The 15047-nt window shown below is 32.1% G+C and overlaps 1 protein-coding gene across 6 annotated transcripts in view; it reads left to right on the top strand.

The window, feature by feature from the left end:
* Positions 1 to 15042, top strand: part of LOC118192822 (uncharacterized) — a 52018-nt gene extending 36976 nt beyond the window's left edge. For all 6 annotated transcript variants that reach the window (XR_015042494.1, XR_015042500.1, XR_015042496.1 and 3 more), the window contains one exon: positions 10746 to 15042. The gene's annotated coding sequence lies outside the window, so the exon portion shown is untranslated. The remainder of the gene's footprint in view (positions 1 to 10745) is intronic.
* Positions 15043 to 15047: the final 5 nt, after the last annotated feature.

Raw genomic sequence — 15047 nt, 5'->3', positions numbered from 1 at the left:
AAGTGAGCAGAAAAAAAACTATATTTAAACATCCACTTCATTCAAGATCCTCTGTATCAGCAGTAACAAAATAATTAGAGAAAAGCATGATTCTGTATGAAAAAACAGCAGAACTTTTTGGATGACCCAATCAATATCTGTATGATGAAAATGTTTTATTGGTGAGGTAGAACATAATGATGGAGCTGATAAACTTCAGTAATAACATTTTGATACAATTCTTTATTTTCATTATAGCATTCTTGAAGTAAACATACAATACAATCAGACTTTCATATTTGTTGATTCAATTCATAGACTTTCATATTTGTTGATTCAAACAATAAAAGCATATTTTTCTTTTTTATATGAAAATATGAAGACTTTCATATTTGTTGATTCAAACAGCAGGTCAGAGTGACTGAGAGAAAAAAAAGAATTTATGTGAAGTTTCATAAATTAGGCAACTAAAATGAAAACATTCACTAACATGCATATAGCTGAAATATAACAAACATTCATTAACATGCATATAGCTGAAATATAACAAACAAAATACACTCATTATCATCTTCTCATACATCTCTGCACAGAGATGATATCTCTAAACAGGAGAATGCAAATGTTCAATGTGGAACTTTTATATTCTCAAGCTAAAGGAATCCACCAAATGTCATAAGTATATGTTGATATTCAAACTTTACTATCAATGGTCAGAGAGTATTTGACTTATTTCAGTTTTCTTTCATTTTTATTTACTAAAATAAGAGCTTCAAATGTAAGCCTAGTGTTGCTACAAATGCATGGAAATTTCCAGTGTATTAGGGAAATGCCTTTATTTCTATTATACTTTATAACACTATTATGTTATACAGTATAAGCACTGTATTTCGTTTGCTTGTTAAAATATCAGAATAATATATTTTGCATCTGTTTGTTTAATAGTACATCGTGTGATATATTGTAGTGTCCAGAATACTTTCATTTTCCATTGTAATGTCTTTCTTACATGATTTTTCAATTAAACTTAAATTTTGTATGTTACACAAATATGCTGTTCATACAGAGTTTGGTGATAGGGATACAAGGGTCACTCTGAAATTTTTTAGGTACAGGTAAGCAAGGTAACCTTGCCAAATCTTGGAAATGTTCATAGTAATTTCTTCTAACATCAATACATTTCTATGGGTGAATTTTCCTGAAATTAATTACTTAAAACTATTTCTTGGAATTGATGAAAAATATGCTTTTATAGCTTCATCAGTCTCTTTTTCAGGATGAAAATGATGGTTACATAAATTTTGTTTTAGATTGAAAAGTAGTCGAGGGTCACTCACAGCAAAATCAGAAGAGAAGTATGGATGTTCCATTACTTTGATATGCGTTTGTTCAAGAAATTCAACTGTCAGTCTTGTTGACTGAGAAGATGCATTATCATTGTGAAGTATGAATTCCGTACTATTAGCTTCTTAAAGAATTTTTGGTAGATAGTGGTGTATCATTCAGCTGTAATTGTCTTCTGTATCTCTACCTTGATGGCTTTGAGCAGTCCTGACCTCTGAAGAAATGGCATACAATACTTTTTTCATTGTTCTTTGTCATTTCACCATTGTTGTTTCTAGGTCATCTTCCAAGACCCATACTTTACTGATCTGTTTGAATGTCAAAAAATGGTATGTATGTTTTATCACTAGTTACAATTTTATAAATTATGCATCATCTACCATCATTAATTAATTTTATAGTTTCTATATTGATTTTGACATGCTCCAATTCTTAGTGCTCTGTTAAATTCTGAGAAACTCAATAGGATACTTAATTTTTTTATATGCCATTCTTCATGAATAATTTTACATATAGCTGTGGATCCAATTTTGAGTTCCTTCTTTTGCAGCATTCTTCTTGACTTAACCCCACTTTAAAAATCATAGCATGATAATGCTTGTGTCAGCTCCATTTCCCCCACCTTTTCTTGAAAAGTTATTCTTTAATATGAACATGCAATTATTGCCAAAAATTATCATCTGTGGACATAAAAAAGTTCAAATTTATATTAATAAGTAATAATTTTTTAGCACATATTGTCTGCCCTTGTCTCATAATTTCAAAATTACCCATGAATTGGTTTCATATATCTGTGGCAAATCTGCTGTGATTACTAGAGTAGTTCTGTAATTACGTACAATCTTTCCACATATTTCAGCAATGTAAAGAGAGAGAAGCAGCAAACTACATGTATACGTTAGAAGAGCGGAAGCAAACATGAAGACAGCATGAAAATTACAATATTGACATTAGATTAAGAATAGAAAACTTATGCTTTCATTTGTTTCTTTTGATTAATCAAGATTTTTGGCATACAAATCTGTCATTACTGGATAAAAGACTCAAAAGTTTTCTTTTGCAGTTATGTAAAAGAAAACTTTTGAGTCATTAGAATTATATTTGAATAATTATCTCATTAGCATTTATACAAGAATCATAAGATGAAGATTCATTTTAAAATGATATAATTTTAAAAAATATTATAAGCATATTATATTATTTGTAGGACAGAAAAGGGATATAAACTAAAAACGAGACTTGAAGAATTATTTCAAATTAAAGTTAGAATTTTATCTTTTGTATGTTAACATATGGAGAGATACCAAACTTTTAGTTTTTCAAAACATCTCCCTGTCTGTAAATTTTGGTTTTGTTAATGAAAATGTTTTTTCAATAATAAAATTTCTTCAATTTAAATTTTATTATTAGATTAAGGAAACTAAAAATATGCTAATTCCATTCTTTTGCCCCTAGTGATTTTCAGCCTAATTTTTTGCATCAATAGATGGTAAATTCTGAAGTTTACCTACAAAATAGTATGTACATTTAATTATTAATTTTATTTTTTATCATGTTTAAAAGTACTTTGATAAGTTAAAGGTTTCCTTCCCTATTCAGAATTTCCTCAGCATAAGAGTAAGAAATATCTAAAATGAAATTACCCAAAGAACAAAGAAATTTAGAACGTGTAATTCTAAACCTCCTGGCTTTTCATATTTCAAGGTTGGAAGCTATGTGTATGTGTGCACAAAGCGATTAAAAAATATATGACAAAAATCTAAATGGAAGAAGATATCAAAATACACATTTTATAATGGAATGCGTGAAATGTTGCATTGCAGTGATGCATAATGCTGGTGGTGAAAAGTATTGTGCTGCATAACTTGTCATTCTTCGTGCAAATTTCGAATGGTGTGCAACTCCAGATGAAGGCGCAGCTTGCCGATATGCATTTCATATATGGGGCTAAAACAGATGTTTCAGTGAAAATGTTTAAAAAGTAACTTTGTTAAACTGGGTGTTGTGTGGATTATAATTGAATAAACATTTTACATATCATGAAATACAAAACAGAAGCAGATAATGGTGCTATAATATAACCCTTAATCTTCTTCCTTAATATAAATATATATACAGTCAAAAGTCGTTAATCCGGATACCCATAATCCGGAATGATCTATAATATGGACCTCAAAACTGCAACTTCCTGCGCATGCGTCAAAGCATAATGCGTTCACGCATGCGCATAATACATTTACCCATGCGTAACGGACGGTATAAGCTAAGCTATATTATCTAATTATCTATTTCAGTTAATGTTGCAGATAGCGCTGTTCCTTAATCTTCGAATTGGATCCGGCTTATTATTTTTTGCAGACTGTTAGAGTAATTTTGTAAAAGTAAGCTTGAACTTTCGATTATGTCAAATAGAATTTCCGAAGCTACAGCTGCCAAAGGATCTACAAAGCAAAAGTATGTTTCGATGTCCATCAAACAAAAAGTGGAATTGCTGCAAAAAATGGATACAGGCATATCCTTTGTTTCTTTAACCATTCCGAAATCTGTTAATCAATTTCACGCTGCTCTGCGGGGAGGGGGGGGAGAAACGTCACGGCGCGCAATGAATTGGAAGTTGATCTGTCAGCACTACCTTATCTTCAGGGCAGGTGTTTTTATTTTATTTGGCTTATAATTCCTTACTAAATGTAGTATTTCATCTCGATGTACACCGTCTTTGATATGATTTAAATCAAATTCCACGTCATTATAATTCACTTCCGATAGTGAAGAAAGTGACACAGAGGTTATTGAAAACAAAAAAATTTCGATTGACAAATTAGTCAGTATTTTCGACACAGCAATTATAGGATTTGAACAGCGGAACTTTGTAACTGAACAAGAAATTATGTCTGTTTATAGAATTAAAGAGAAAGTATTATCAGATAAAAAGAAACAACTTAAACAACTTACATTGAAAGAAATGTTTAATAAAGTAAATAAATAAATATTAAGCTTTTTTTTTTTTTTTTTTTTTTTTGTAAATTTTGATACCCTTTAGATCATAATTGTTCTTTTATTTCATAAATTACGGTTTCATATTTTTAAATTTATAATTTCTGCATGCCATTTTACCAGATTTAAACTGATGATCTATAATCCGAAATCGCCGAAGTCCCGACGAGTCCGGATTAAAGACTTTTGACTGTATTGTAGTTATTGAAAGTGAAATGGCATATACATTTTAATTTTGAAGTGATATACTGATAAATATTTTTTTAAATACACAGCCAAGAAGAAGGGAATGCGAATTCTTGAAATGACCTGGCAAGAATAAAATGGCAGATAAAAAGGTGGCATTTTATGGCAGCAAGCATAAATTCTTCATCTCTCATTGAATTTGTCTTGTCACTGAACTTTGCATATTTGCACATGATGGTATTAAGATTAGAGTTTCAAAACCAAGTTCACTTTTAAATTTGTGTTATAGTTTAGTAAGTATTTTCCTTGCCTCTGGCAGATACAAGAGAAGTAGTATTATATTAAATATCCAAAAAGTAATATAAAATGTTAGGCAAAATTTAGTCTTAATTGTTACTGAGAAACTGCATTTTTGAAAGAGGAGAGCCCTTTTCTTCAAGGAGCCAAATTTTCTGTTCTTTGGGCTGTAGTTCAATTTCCAAATTATTTTCTATCCTATTAATAAAATTTGTCATTTAGTCATTAAAAATCCTGTTTCAGATTTCAATTGTTAGGGAATTCGTACCCCCCTCTTTTTTTAGCGTGGCAAAAGAAAGCAATATTAAAAGTAATGTTAATAAATTTGAATCTTATGCTTTTATGTCAGAAAAGGGGAAATAAGTGGGTCTTTCATACCTAATCATTGTCAATTTCTTATTAATTTTTTCTTTTAAATTTTACTTCCTCTAAAGTATTTCAAGAATTCTTCAGTTTGGAAATTAAAGATTTCTTTGAAGCCTTTTGTTTTCACCTAACTCTACTAACTTAAGATTATCTTCCCTTCTCACTGAGTTTTGAAATGTCTTATTCAACAGTTTGACTCATTGTTATCGCTTATTTGGGTCAATAGATGACGTAATTTTGTTCCTATTTTTCTGCATTATAAGCAGCTCATGAAATACATGTGTTCCCCCTTACATATAGATAGTTTTTAATAAGTATATTAAAATTCAGAAGCCAAACAACAAAAATCAGCGTTTTATTTTCAAATTTTCACAGAACTAGTTTCGATGGTTTTACCGAACCACCATCGTCAGCTGCAAAAACGCAAATGAACGAAATAGGATATAATGATCAGAGAAGATATGAAAGCCTGGACAGAAAATAAGCTAGTAGCGCCATCTGTTGATGAAACCAGAACTAAAACATAATATTTTTAAAGGCCGTAGGCAAAGATGTATTGGAATTAGGATCGTTAACTAGAACAAAAAAATTTTTTTGAATGCGAAATGCCTTTAGAAAATCCAGTTCTCCAATGGAAGACGTGTTTTGAATAATTTTAGCAGCAGAAAAATTGAGAGTGCGATTTTCGGACCAACAATGTTGGGCAACAGAAGACTTCTGTGTTTCCTTTTTTCTACCATATGCCTCATGTTCCTTGACGCGAAATTTTAAGGCTGTCTTAGTTTGGCCAATGTAAATTAAACCGCACTGTCAAGGAATCCTATAAATACACCAGGAATTCATATCCGGAATAGGGTCCTTGAGTATGGAACTCGGAATTTTATTGATGGGAGAATAAACGACCCGAAAGTTAAATTTATGCAAAATATGTGCAACTTTGTAGCTAATTGATGGAAAGAAGGGAATGACAACAGAATTTTTATAATCTAAAACAAGAGTGTGCCTTTTAGTGTGTTGAGATGAGACTTTTTTATCTGCTTGATTAATAATGTTGGGTGAAAAGCGCCTGTCAACAGCTATTGCTTTTAAATAATTTAGTTCTTCATCAAGGGATAGTTTGTAGAAGCAAACTTGAAGAGCACGGAAAACATAGGAATAAAATAAAGCTAACTTTTTTAGTAGGATGACATGATTTAAAGTGTGGTGGAAGGCAAGCCGATGAAGGTTTACTGTAAACCGTAGTACTGAAGTTGGATGAGTTACGTGTGACCAGAATGTCGAGAAACGGAAGAGAATTGCAAGTCTCAAGTTCAAAAGTGAACTGAATAGCAGGATCAATAGAATTCATTGTTGAAAGAACTTTATTTAAATCATCTTTATTAGCTTCAAACAGGGTAAAAGTATCGTCTACGTAGCGGAACCATGCTGGGAAGTATAAAGTTTCAAACAATTTGGATTCGTAATAATGCATGTAGATATCAGGCAGGATGGGACTGAGGGGGCTTCCCATGGATAATCCCTCAGTTTGCTTGTAATATTTATTTTGGAAAAAAAAATGTGTTTGTTTGAAACAAAGTTGAGTGAGAGAAATTAGCTCATCAATTTCGATGCAAGAGAAATGAAATTCGCGAAGTCTGGTTTCTAGACATCTTAATGCACCCTCCACTGGGACATTGGTGAATAATGATTTTACATCAAAAGAAACCATGAGTAAATTACTAGGAGAAATGTTTTTAACCTTTTTTACAAACTCTATTGAATTTTTTATGGTGTAAATGTTATTGTCTAATAGAGTGGAAAATCTAGAAACCAAATATTTAGCTAATGGATACGAGGCAGTACCTAAATTTGATACAATAGGGCGGAAAGGAATACCACTTTTATGAATTTTGGGAAGAGCATATAATCTGGCACAATTCGCAACAGATGGGATAAGTGAATCTTTTAAATTGCTTGAAATGATTTGTGAAGATTTGATCGCAGTTTTTATTTTTGAGAGATCCGAAGGTGAAGGATCTTTAGGGATCGGATTATATACTCCTTCGGTTAAAAGTTTAGTGACACCATCGATGTAAGTGTTCTTATCCATGACGATTATCGGGCCACCTTTGTCGGCCTTTGAAATGATAATATCCGCTTTAAATCATGTCATCCGACAAAAGTTAGCTTCATTTTATTCCTATGTTTTCCGTGCTCTTCAAGTTTGCTCCTCCAAACTATCCCTTGATGAAAAACTAAATTATTTAAAAGCAATAGCTGTTGACAGGCGCTTTTCACCCAACATTATTAATCAAGCAGATAAAAAATTCTCATCTCAACACACTAAAAGGCACACTCTTGTTTTAGGAGATTATAAAAATTATGTTGTCATTCCCTGCTATCCATCAGTTAGCTATAAAGTTGCACATATTTTGCAGAAATTTAACTTTCGGGTCGTTTATTCTCCCATCAATAAAATTCCGAGTTCCATACTCAAGGACCCTATTCCGGATATGAATTCCTGGTGTATTTATAGGATTCCTTGACAGTGTGGTTTAATTTACATTGGCCAAACTAAGAGAGCCTTAAAATTTCGTGTCAAGGAACATGAAGTATATGTTAGAAAAAAAGGAAACATAGAAGTCTTCTGTTGCCCAACATTGTTGGTCCGAAAATCGCACTCTCAATTTTTCTGCTGCTAAAATTATTCAAAAAACATCTTCCATTGGGGAACTGGATTTTCTAGAGGCATGTCACATTCAAAAAAATCTTTCTGTTCTAGTTAACGATCCTAATTCCAATCCATCTTTGCCTTCTTTAAAGAAATTATGTTTTAGTGCTGATTTCGTCAACAGACGGCGCCACTAGCTTATTTTCCGTCCAGGCTTTCTTATCTTATCTGATCATTATATCCTATCTCGTTCATTTGCGCTTTTGCAGCTGACGATGGTGGTTCGTTGAAACCAGTCCTGTGAAAATTTGAAAATATAACGCTGATTTTTTTTGTTTGACTTCTGAATTAGTACTTGTTCGGCGTGTTATTGTGTCCTAAGTATATTATAATTTTATTTCATACATTTTTGTCGTTTTGGATTAGCTCCATAATGACTCCAGTTACTGAATTTAACGCTTTCCGGCGCAGTGTAATATCACGAAAATAAATATCACGAAAACTACATTAATGGTTACTTTTAATCTCTTTTATGAGTAATAGATGGCAGCACCACACAAGCAAATCATTAACGTTGGGATATATTCTGTTTTTTAAAGACACTAATTTTTCAAAGAAATGTTTCAGATTTTTTTTTTTAAATATAAAGTATATCAATGAAAAAAAAATCCTTATATAATTTTTTTGTTCGTATGCTAATCTGCCTATTCTATAGTACTTTTAATTTTTATCTTTGGAATATTGTGTATAGCGAAGCCTTCAGTGTATGGTGTATTCGGACTGAACACACTGTACTGGTAGCGGCTGTCATGTGGGAGTGAGTCACAGAGTCTGGTCTCGTGCTTCAAACACGGGGGAGGCTGAGAGCACAGATTTATTTATATTTGTTTTTATTCTTTTCTGTTTTTGGTTTTGAAGACCTTTGTGCTTTGTTTTCACTTAGCTATTTGATTTTCAGCGAGAGCAGACCCTTTTTTTCTCTTGCTTTCATCATGCGTAGTTTGCTTAGTTTTGATTTCTGTAGATTTTTATTTGTATATGTATTTAATAATTATTTTTTTCTAGTCAATAATTAATTGTAAATATTATATTTTAATTATTTTTCTTATAAATTTTAAAATTGTGTAAATGGCTGAGAGAGACCTTAGCATTGACGAAGCAATGAGAGTTTCCTTTTTTCCCGGTTTTTTTTGGGGGGGAGGGGTTTAGATTAGCAGGCCTTCCCGTGGTGCACCCTGAGATATGCTAAATCTGCTACAGAGATCAGATTCTACTGTTTTTAAATCATAGACAAAGTATTTTACTGTAATACGTGCTTCACAGCAATGCTCACCTATCGCAGCTCGTGTGGCTCAGTGTGTTCTCATCGAACACACCCACAAAATGGAAACAGTTTGTGCAATCTTTGTAAAATTATACCTGCATACCCTCCTAGGCCTAAATAGACTGCCTACAAATGTTTTTGGCAAAATTCCAACTTTAAAGAGTAGCGTGTGGGAAAGGGTTAAAAAGCACTTTGATAGCAGTTCAGTTTATGACAAACGGGGACATCTGGTCTTTACCAGTGGTTAACAAATATTGTGCTGCATTCATCATTAACTAAATTAATTTTAATTTTAAATGATAATAACTAAATTAATCATGTTTTTCGTATTACAATATATAATTTGAAAGTATAAATTTTGAAACACATAATGCATGAAAGAGAAATAAAGAATTAAAAATAAAATGCAGTTGCATTAAAAATAAAGTTCATAAAGTCCACAATACATAAAGTTCAATCATATAAATAAAGTTTTAATTAAGTCTTTATACCTTATGATTATAAAATGAAGTTACTGTATGTGTGATTGCAAGTAAAATAATGAAATTTTAAAGAAGAAATAAATATGTTATTAATAAATTCATATTTTTAAGCAGGATGAGAAATATGTTTTCCCGGTGCAGGCAAGTAGCTTCAGAATTTTACAGATTTAAAGAACAAGATATCGTTGCTCAATAAAGAATTACATTAGTTGCATGAAATTTAATACATTATTTCGTTAAGGGACATTCCATTATATACTAATCTGGAGATCGGTAAATCCATATATATTGTAAAACAGTACAAAGAAGCCAAGTCCTCTCATGTATCTTCATAACTGCTGAATTATTATGGTTTAGATCAACTGCTGGTAGATATTTAAAGGTATATCTGCCCTGTTCACAAAAATTCTATTCTTTTCTCAACTTCTTTTAGTTCGATTGTCAAGAGATGTTGTTTAAGATATGATATAGGCCAAGGAATTGGAAGCATAACCTGCATTATAATTTTCAGCAGCCTCTCTTGCTGACTGGTCCACCAACTCAGTGCTATGTGATCAAGTTGATGAATCTTGTAAATTAATGGTGATGTTTGTGTGTAATTTGAAATTGCAAAAAGTACTCACATATTGTCAGTATAGATACTTGAATGAACAATATTATTATTTATAATATATTCAATTGCTAATAATGCTTCTGCTCGGAATATACTATTTTCATTGTCAAGGTGTTCTATCCATTAATACTTAATTAAATATTGTTAAGTTCTGTATTAAGAGTCCCTCTCCAGTAGAACAGATGCATTGTTTCTTGAATTGGAAACATATCCAACATTATTTTTAATCTGAATGTAATTAATTGAATATTGTTTCTTGCATTGGAAACATATCCAACATTATTTTTAATCTGAATGTAATTAATTATTTTTAATCTGAATGGTCTGAAATTAAAAATCCAACATTATTTTTAATTTCAGACCCATCAGTCTAGATTTTAGGCATTCTATTGTGAGTATGATAAATGTTTCTTTTATTATTTTTATGAATGAATATACTGTTAGATATTCCAATTTGTACCAAAAGTGCAGTAATACTGTCAAATTATTATTTTTTCCTCTTTTCTTAAGGAAGATAAGTGGATGGTTACTGTGTGTCTAAAACAACTGCTGCTACAGCAATAACTGCTGTGAACTCCTTCAGTAACAGCTGGCTAGAGAAGAGTATTATGAAAGTTTGATCAGAGAACACATAATCACATTTTTACCACTACATATAACCGTCAGATCATTAAAGAAATGTGACCTGTAGAAAAATTACATATTGAATTGCAAGGACTTATTTTTCATAGCTCTGCATTATAAGAAAACGTTTCTGATCAGTTCCTTGCATTTTGATTTTTTCATATGCAATCTCATTTAGGAATTCTAAGGAAATTGTGAAGGAAGGGACTCGGCTAGGAAGACTATGATGATATGAACTGTGACTAGAACAATGTGCAAAGTATTGTTTCTTGCATTGGAAACATATCCAGTCATGTTCTCTTAAAATTCCTGAATTTATTTAGTCTAAGGAATAGTCCATTTGTGTTGACAAAAGTAAGAACTGGAACATATAAATTTCTCACAACAGTTTAACTTGATAGAATATTTAAAAGGCAGTGGAGGTTGTTATTCAGCTTCCTTTATTAGCAGCTCCCTTTGTGCTTCTTACATCTGTGAAAAAGTTATCTTTATAAATTTGAATTTCTATGTGAAATTAAATGCTTAATCTGTTCTTACCACTTAACTGTAAAAGCTTGGAATGTTATCATTTATCTTCATGTTTGCAACTAAGTTGGAAATAATATATACTGTTTAATGGAAATACAGTTCTGTCTAGGCAGTTTGAAGAAAACCATTAAATCTGCTTCATTTAATATTGTTCTGAGAATAGCTATTAACATGAAACATGAAAAAAATTAAAAGAAATACATAGCTGCAAGTGAAAATGTTTAAATGTTACATATCTGAAATTCAAAGATTTCAAACAACATAATTTGGGGAAGTGTACATTTTCATGCTGCAGATTCATATTAATTCGTTGCTACCATGGCTTACATATATTTTCCTGTGGGAAGTAACTTCAACAAAACAATAACAAAATGCATTTGAAAATAGTACTTATGCATTAATTATGTTAGCCAAATGTTTAATGTTAGAGCTGGGCAGTTTCATAGACAAGAGAAGAAGCTATAAGAAAGGAAAACTCCTTTCAGTTTAAAAATCAATTTGCCAAAATAATATTCTCAGTAATTTAAAATAATTATTCCAGTTTTACTAAACTAAATGATTACTATTCAAAGAAATATTCATTAAAATTTTCTTTATTATCAAATTCAGACAAACAAATTTTAAAAAGTATTCAGTTCTAACAGTTACATAATTATTCAAGCATTAACCTTGTAGAGCAGAGGTTTTCAACAAGGGGCCAAATTTCATAGTTTCAGGGGAAAATGCGATCAGCTTGTAGACATTAAGTATTTTGTGAAAGCACGAGAGCGGACCACGGACCTCTCGAATACGCGCTGACCATTATACCACAAAGGCATGCTGAGAAGGTGGGAGCCTTCTTAGCCCCTTTACCTTTTATTTAGCTGTTTAGTTTATGAATATAAAATGTACTTTTATTCAAGTTTTGGCATTTTTCAACATTTTCTGTACCTTTCGTTATTTAATTCATAAAACACATTAAAAAATAATGCCCTCCATCATTAAAAATTTAATCACTGTCCTTTCTGTACTTTTGAATGAATCCATCAGTCACAGAAACGCTTTCAAAATAAGTAAATAAATAAAAAGTTCTACAGAATAACCAGTTGTACATCAAACATTCTTCGATTTTTATCATACAATTGCCCCTTTCTACTATGTTATTTTTCTCTCTTTTAAGTAATCCTAGTATTCTCTATGGAAGAATGGTATCAACTTTTAAGAATTCACTCTGCTGCATACTTTTCTTCTACTTATAAGGTATTTCTCCCGCCTTCCTAGCGTGTGTTCGTGATTCTACACGTTGAGCCGGTATTCCAGAGGTCCGTGGTTCGATTCCCGGCGAAGGCGATTGCTCATTTTTCATCTTGCCTGCTTCCAAAAAATACCTAATGTCTCTACAGTGGCGCCTGAGCTAAAAAGGTGTTGGATGATGATTCTTCTCACCCAGGATTTGGCGATTGGGTTACCTAAAAACCCCAGTCGCTCTTTAAAAGGGGGAGTATATAAGGTATTTCTCCCGCCTTCGTGATGTAGTGGTTCTACACGCTAGGCCGGTATTCCAGAAGTCCGTGGTTCGATTCCCGACGAAGGCGATTGCTCATTTTTCATCTTGCCTGCTTCCAAAAAATACCTAATGTCTCTACATACTAAAACATAATGAACAGTACTGTAAACTTCTGGTTTCTACTACTGGCTCAAATATAAATGTTCATTTACTTTCAAAAATCAATTACACTGTTTGGCAGTTGATTATTCGTAAAATATTGAAATTAAAACCAAATTTATGGAAACTGGAAAAATTAAGTCATCTCTTGTGGAAAAAACTTTTCTTTAATATGGTGAATGGTCACCTCGGACAGATATGCATATTTTCATTTCATAGACTTCACCAAAGTAATTATCAAGTCTTATAGAATTGCATACTACTTTTTTAAAGTGAACTTTTCAGCTTCTGGAGGATCTTGCACCCAAAGGCATCCCACACGTGCCAAATCGGTTTCAAGCAGATGGCCAGTCCATTTGAGCAATATGTTTTGTTTGCAAGTATTCTGACACCACATATACTCGATGAAACCGAGCATTGTCAACCATTAGCAAAAACTCTGGGCCAACAGCACCCCTAAACAGTCTATTTTGCGGTTTGAATAACTCGTCCACATATCTCTGTGTGGTTACAGAACCTCCTTGAAAGATTTGCAACTTGTTATGGCCATTTATCATGATTCCTTCTCAAACCATTAAAACTGCGGTTGCGGAAATGGAATATTTCACGTACAAAGGAAGGCTAGTTGCGTGTTACTTCCTCTCTCCAGATAACTAAACGTGTTTTGATCTGGAGAGAGTCAACATCACTGTCTGGAATAAATCACTGTTCAGACTGTATGTGGACTCGCCAGTAAACAATACTCACACTCAGTCGTCTTGGCTGCATCGAACATGATAACGGGCTGCTCTGGAAGCTGGAGTAAGTTGGGAGTCAAACCATTGTTATTCTCACATGCAGTCCAATCTCATTAAGCTTTCATGCAGCAGTGAAATGGCTAGTTCAAGTTCCTCTAGCAGCTTGGAAGGTGTAAAACTAAATCTCTTGAAAGTTGCTTTGTAATTTCGTTGAGCTGACAACAACAGAAAACGGTTTTATGATGCAGTTGTTGCTCTTGGTCGCGCTTAACCAGGCTGTCATATCAACTGATCCAGTGCTTACAAAGCAGTTCCAAGCTCCTGAAATGACACTCGGAGGGATATTCAAATCTTGGATGACCTCCCTTAATTCTACCAATTATTTGCCACTTTTGACTTTCACTTAAATGATGCCTCTGAGCCATAACTAAATAATACTGATCATTCTCAGAAACCACATTCATTTTAAACAAAACTACAAACTGGAATTCCAACATATGTCTATTATGCACTACACTGTCAATCACCGAATTTGCATATTGCCGCCGCTAATGCGTATGTGTAAATGCAATTTTGTATCCATTTGTATTTAATTAACATAAATAATTACGGTATTTGTTGTAACATTAACTTGGTAAGCATATTTTTTCTCATTATTCTTTAATTTTGACAACCAGTGTGATTAATGCAAAGTTTATGGGAATTATCTGTTAAGAGGCTTATGTGGAATACTTTAAGAGAAACTGCCTGACATTTGCATTAACAAAGGAGAAAACCATAAAAATCTCATGTACTCAGCATATAATCTGTGACATGAAATAAATATAAGAAATTATAAAAACAACTGTAAAAAATCACCTTTCTGCTGCAATGTGAAACTTTCTCCAACACAAAAAATTAAGTCATTATGTATATGTTTAGTTAAGGAAAAAATATTTAATATTTGAGTAGATTTGTCTTTTCTTACCTTTTTTTTTTTTTTTAATTATTTTACTAGCTTTGCAAAATTCATGCAATAGAAGTTTGTATAAATTTTAGTAGGTATCTAATGCTCTGAGAGTATTTTGTGTAATGATTGGACTAGATTTCAGTTTAAAGTACTATAATATAAAAATATACTCCAATAAGGTTTTATACCAACTTTCAGTTCAAAGTTGAATGAAATCATACTTAAAAGCTATGCAGCTGCTTATGATTTGAAATGTAGAAATTTCTTAAATGAAAAATGTACAAGATGATAAATTATTGTCAAGAAAGGAAGGGTTTAATAGATTTTAC

The sequence above is a fragment of the Stegodyphus dumicola genome, chromosome 8 (assembly GCF_044657685.1).
Source record: "Stegodyphus dumicola isolate Sdum_Otavi_A_Nest chromosome 8, ASM4465768v1".
Lineage (NCBI taxonomy): Eukaryota > Metazoa > Arthropoda > Arachnida > Araneae > Eresidae > Stegodyphus > Stegodyphus dumicola.
This window is presented reverse-complemented; position numbering and strand designations above follow the sequence as displayed.